Here is a 5,864-nt window from a genome sequence, read left to right as displayed (position 1 = left end):
TTCATCTAAGTTATAAGTTGCACAGGTGCAGATATCGCATTTGCGATGTCATGTTCGCAAATGCAAACTCGCAATGAGCAATCCATACATAATAATTTTCAATAAATCCCTTTTAAAAAGATGACATGTAACAACATCTTCTCGCAATAACTTAACATACTTGATTTCACACAAGGGCATCTAATCGTTCCTTCAATACGAAAATCGTCAAGTGTCCTTGCCTTAAAAATAAATCCAGCAACCCTTTCTTTAAATTCATCCCTTAACCCCACACGATTAGGATGATTCCTATTATACATCCACCTACGATGCACAAATGCCATCTACACAAACAAAAAAACTTGAAACTTATAAGATATTCAAATTATTTAGTTTATTTAAAGTAATTAATAGGTTACGCCAATTCGAATGTTCATTTTTTTAAAGTATTATATTCTTTTAAATTAAAATCCATTAACACTTAAAATCTTACATTTATCCCTATTCTATGTTATATAAATCTTGCAAAATAAATTAAATTTAGATAGCTTCTTATATGTTCATAAAGTCCACACATGGCCAATAATCTGTCAAATCTACAAATTCCTTTAATGTAGCAATTATTAAGTTTTAAATTTAATATTAGTCCATTTAATAAATTAGGAAGCGATAATAAGCTTAACTTCTTAAACTTAAAACTAAGCTTTAAATTTTAACTACTTAATACAATTCCAAATCATTCTTCTTTAAAGTTAACAATTCCACATATACATAAACTTCGAAATTGTTAAAACCACATATAGGTACTAATTTCAATTTCAAAAGTGAATTTAGTTTCAAGCTTAAATATTATTACATCTATGGCAATTCTAAAAATAAATCTATAGTAATTCTAAATAAACATCAATGAAAACTCAAAATTAGTATTAAATTTAATTCAATTAGAGAACTAAAAAGTATCTAAAACCTAGAGGCAAGGTTTCTAATGTAAATTCTCGAAATGTGATTTTCTATGGATTCCTAATGTGATTTTCAAGATGTATTTTCAACAAAAAATTTATATTCCTAATTAAATTCTAAAATATTATAGTCTTCTATAACAAGATGGGGACAGTGGAGGGAGGGGGGGGGGGGGGGTATAATGAAGGGGTGAGGGAAGGGGGCGGATATAGGGTATGGGTTTAACAAAAAAGAGGGTCGAGGAAGAAGAGGGAAGAAGTCATGTACCTTTTCCGGCGAGCAGCGGGCTGGGGGAGTCTGGGGCTCTCAATGGAGGAAGAAGAGAGAAGAAAGAAAGAAAAGAGAAGAAGAAAGAAATGGGGCGCGAGCCTGGGGTTTTAAAAGGGATCTGCGACTGATTCCGTCGCAAAACTAGCGACCGTTTCAGTCGCAACTTTACAAAATAATTTGACCAAATTTTAAAAAAAATTGTGACCGAAACGGACGCAAATGGTCAAATAAAATTGTTTGACTTTTAGTTTTCGACTGAATCCGTCGTAATTTTTTATCCTGGATTTTTGCACCAAACTTTGCGACCAATGTTGTCGGAAAAATAGTCGAAAGAATTAAAAAAATATAATAAATATTATTTTTGAAAATTTCGACCGAATCAGTCGGAAATTTGCGACTGATTTTTCGGTCACAAATTTTCAGTCGTAAATCAGCTGTTTTTTAGTAGTGTGCCCCAGTGTGGGAAATTTTAGCGCCTGGTGCAAGGTCGATGGTACCGCCCTCGTGTTGTGGACCCATGGCCTTCCGAATAGAGCATTGTACCTTATGTCCCCTTCAATTACATAGAACTTAGTTTCTTGGATTGTTCCGACGGTGTTTACCGGCAAAGTTATCTCTCCTTTCGTGGTCTCACACGCCATGTTGAATCCATTCAATACCCGGACTGCCGGCATAATTTGATCATGTAACCCCAATTGTTCCACGATCCTTGATCTAATGATGTTGGCCGAGCTACCTAGGTCAATCAACACACATTTGACTCGAGATTTATTGATAAGTACAGATATTACCAGTGCATCGGTGTGAGGATGTACGATGCCCTCGGCATCTTCATCGCTGAGCGAAATGGCTCCCTCCAAAACGTAATCCCGAGTGCGTTTTTCCCTCGTAATAGAAACTTTAGTGTGTTTTATCACTGGCCCTTGGGGGACTTCGACTCCCCCAATGATCACGTTGATCACGTATTGAGGCTTCTCTTGTTCGACCTGTTTGTTGGCGTCCCTGTTTCTGAAGTGGTTTTTGGCTCGTTCACTTAGGAATTCTCGGAGGTGCCCATTGTTGAACAGTCGAGCAACTTCTTCTCTTAGCTGTCAGCAATCTTCGGTCCTATGACCGTGGGTGCCGTGGTACTTACACATCAAGTTAGGATCTCTCTGGGTTGGGTCGGACTGCAATGGTGGGGGCCACTTGGTCTCTTTGATGCGCCATATGGCAGACATGATGCTTGCAGCGTCTATGTTGAAGTTATATTCCGATAATCTTGGTGCCTCCTTATTCCCGAGCGACCTGTCGAAATCATTGTTTCTCATCAAGCCCTGACCACTAGGCCCTCGATTGCTTCTCTTCTCGTTCCTTGCGGGGTGACGCCCGGATCCATTTCCCCTTTGGTCCGCACTGTAGGATTGATATCGATTTCGGATCGGTCTTGGCTCTTGATCAATGGCTCTCGTAGATCTATCGTCGGCCCTGATAGGGTAAACAGATCTAGAAGGGGCCCCGAGTTGGTCGTCCTCGACCCTGATCTTCGACGGGTATATGTTGTGGACGTTGACCCAAGATACCATCGGGTACTCCACCAAATTTTATTTTTGCTGTTGAGAGGCCAAGGAACTTCGGGGGTTGAGCCTATGAGTAAATGCCCGAACGGCCCAATCATCTGCAACCGGTGGTTCCATCCGTTCCATCTAGAATATTGACATGAACTCCCCAAGCATCTCGTTATCCCTTTGTTTGACCTTGAAAAGATCTAACTTTATGGTCTCGACCTTTATGGCCCCGGCATGGGCCTTTACGAAAGCTTCTGCAAGCATAGCAAACGAGCCAATGAAATTTTGGGGCAAGTTATGATACCATATCATTGCTTCCTTGGACAAAGTTTCCCCGAACTTTTTCAGCAACACCGGCTCGATCTCATCGTCTTCCAAATCGTTCACTTTGATTGCGCATGTATAGAAGGTCACATTCTCATTTGGATCCGTGGTCCCATTATATTTGGTGTCGTGCTCGGAGGAAAGGGCTTTTGGATAAAAAATTTAGAGTCCGATCCCTTCAATATCGGGGGTGTTCTCGGGATCTGATCGACCCTGGAGTTGTACGTTTCCACCTTCTTGTCATTAGCCTTAATCTTTTCTCGCCTAACTCCACCAGTTTTGTCAACGCTTTGAGCATCTTCATGACCTTGGAATTTACCCCGGGCTTGACTTCACCCAGTCTTTCAACTATTTGTTCGTCTCTTCGAGTGCTTTCCCGGGATTGTTCGGGCTCGACCCTGTTGGGGGTGTGGCTTTGATTCTGCAGCTGTGCTATTGCCGCTTGTTGAGCCTATAGCATTTCGAAAATCAGCTGTAGGCTCACCCCATCACCTTCACCTTCGGGCGCTTCTCGAGCTATTGGTCGGGGTCCCCCGACAACACTATTTTTGGGATTAGTTGGCAAATTGATGTTGATGGCTACTTGCGAGTTAGCATCGACTGGGTCAGTGGTTGGGATACCGTTGGGATCGGCAAGAAGCACATCATTACTGGGCACCACATTATTATTTTTGCCGTGATGGCCTGACTCAGCGTCAACGTTCAAGTGAGCAGATTGGGAGTTTGACATTCTTAGGTTGTCCTGGAATTAAGATTTCAAAGAACAAGCATAAAATAGGGTGTGTTATGGAGATTCGTATCAAATCACCACCATTATCCTTAGCCCCACGGTGGGCGCCAAATTATTTACCCTAAAATTAGATAACAATTAAATTTGTACGCGGTTTAAAGGATACATGGTTTAATTCAACACGAATAATTAAGAATAACAGATAAATGAATTAAAGACGAAATAGACGATCAAACCAATCGCAATGTTATGACCAAGTCTGATCTTAGATTGAACAATGACCTCGTCCTCGCTTGGACCTTCGGTTCAAGCCTAGCCGCGAATGAAGAAAAACACAAATGAGTAATGACTTTAACAGTAGCTAGAAGACAAAAGTAAACCTTTATTGCTTTGAATTGCGTGTTACAATGTGTCAGATAAAAAAACTTTCCCTTTATATAGTAGGAGGGTTTTAGTCCTAGTATAAGTCTAAAAAATATAAAAATCTTCTTTTTCCGGTAATTATTGATCCATAATCGTTACTGAATGAGATTCGCGCCGTAATATCCGATTGAGGGCGAGTATAACGACCCCCTATCCGTCATGCATAACTGTCCACCGTGTCTCCCGAGGTCTAGGAGTTATACTCGTCTAGGGTGCGTCGCTTTGCCGTGTCCGATGTCGAATATATTGTTCACTCTTTCTATGTCTCGATACGATGGGTCTCTGGACTCGATTACAATCTCGCGGATCCACGCTCCCCTTTGTTCTCACATCGGGGAATCGGGGCAGACATTGTCCCCGATTTTACCCGTACACGGGTAGAAAGGAGGAGATCCAACGAAATGGAGCTGTCCCTATCGGACCTCAAAATTCTTTCCACAATTAATACGAGTAAAGAAAATATAAAAGAGAATTCTATTTTATTTTAAAACATTTCACATTAACCTTTTGCCTTTTGAAGTTTAAGAAAAAAGTCGAAATGAGAGTGGGCTTGTGAGTGGTGTGGAAAGGAAGATTGAAGAAGAGAGGACTTCTGGTGTGAGTGGTGTGGAAAGGAAGATTGAAGAAGAGAGGACTTCTGGTGTGATTGTAACACTGCACTCGTGCAGTGTAAAGTGAAGATGCAACCACTAGCCTACTACATAATCGAAATAGAGCACTTGCCAAGCTTTCATTAGAATTGCTTAGTTAAAAAAAATTAATTTGAAAGATTAATGTGTTTGACCAAACTTTAAAAAAAAATAATGGTGATGATCAGCTGTTGATCAGTTTTTCTATTGCGGAGAAAAAATAGAAAAAATGGCAACTTTCCCTTGAAATTGCACGGAAGCATGCATAGGAAATTAATTTTTTCGAAAAAAATTATAATTATAAAAAAAAAATATTTATAAAACTGTCCCTCCTTAATTTAACCTACTTGTCTCTCATGCTCTCCTTTATTGTCCGTTTAGAAGATATAGAACGATAGAAAGTAGGAGTGTACAAAAGAAACCGACAAACCGTACCAACCCGATAATCCGAGTCAAACCGAGAAAAAAAACCCGACTATGGTTTGGTGTTGGAAAAAAAAAACCGACCATAATTGGTTTGGTTTGGTTTTAACTAAACAAAGTCAAACCGAAACCAAACCAACCCGACATTACATATATGAAAAGTTTAGATATATTTAATATATATATATATATACTTATTGTGATGTAATTTATAAATATATTCTTAAACTTTTTCATAATTTTATCTTTTAAGTTATTATTTCAAGGTTGGACTTAGAACTTTTGAATGTTCCAATAAGTTCTATAGCCATTAATATTAGTAACTTAAATAATGCTAACAAAAGCTCAAACCAAAATCAAATCAAAATTTAATCTAACAAAAGACATTCAATTCAATACTACGAACGACAATGTATTGAATATCTTTTTTTTTTTTTTAATAATTAAGATAAAAATGCATAACCTATTTTTATTTTTTCTTTAGCATTTAGTGATGTAATTAATACTCCTTTATTAGTCTACTTATTTTAGCATGACTTAGTACTTTTTGATAATGTTTATTTTTATTATGGCTTTTTA

The sequence above is a fragment of the Nicotiana attenuata genome, unplaced genomic scaffold (assembly GCF_001879085.1).
Source record: "Nicotiana attenuata strain UT unplaced genomic scaffold, NIATTr2, whole genome shotgun sequence".
NCBI classification, from domain to species: domain Eukaryota; kingdom Viridiplantae; phylum Streptophyta; class Magnoliopsida; order Solanales; family Solanaceae; genus Nicotiana; species Nicotiana attenuata.
Note: the sequence above shows the minus strand (reverse complement) of the source record.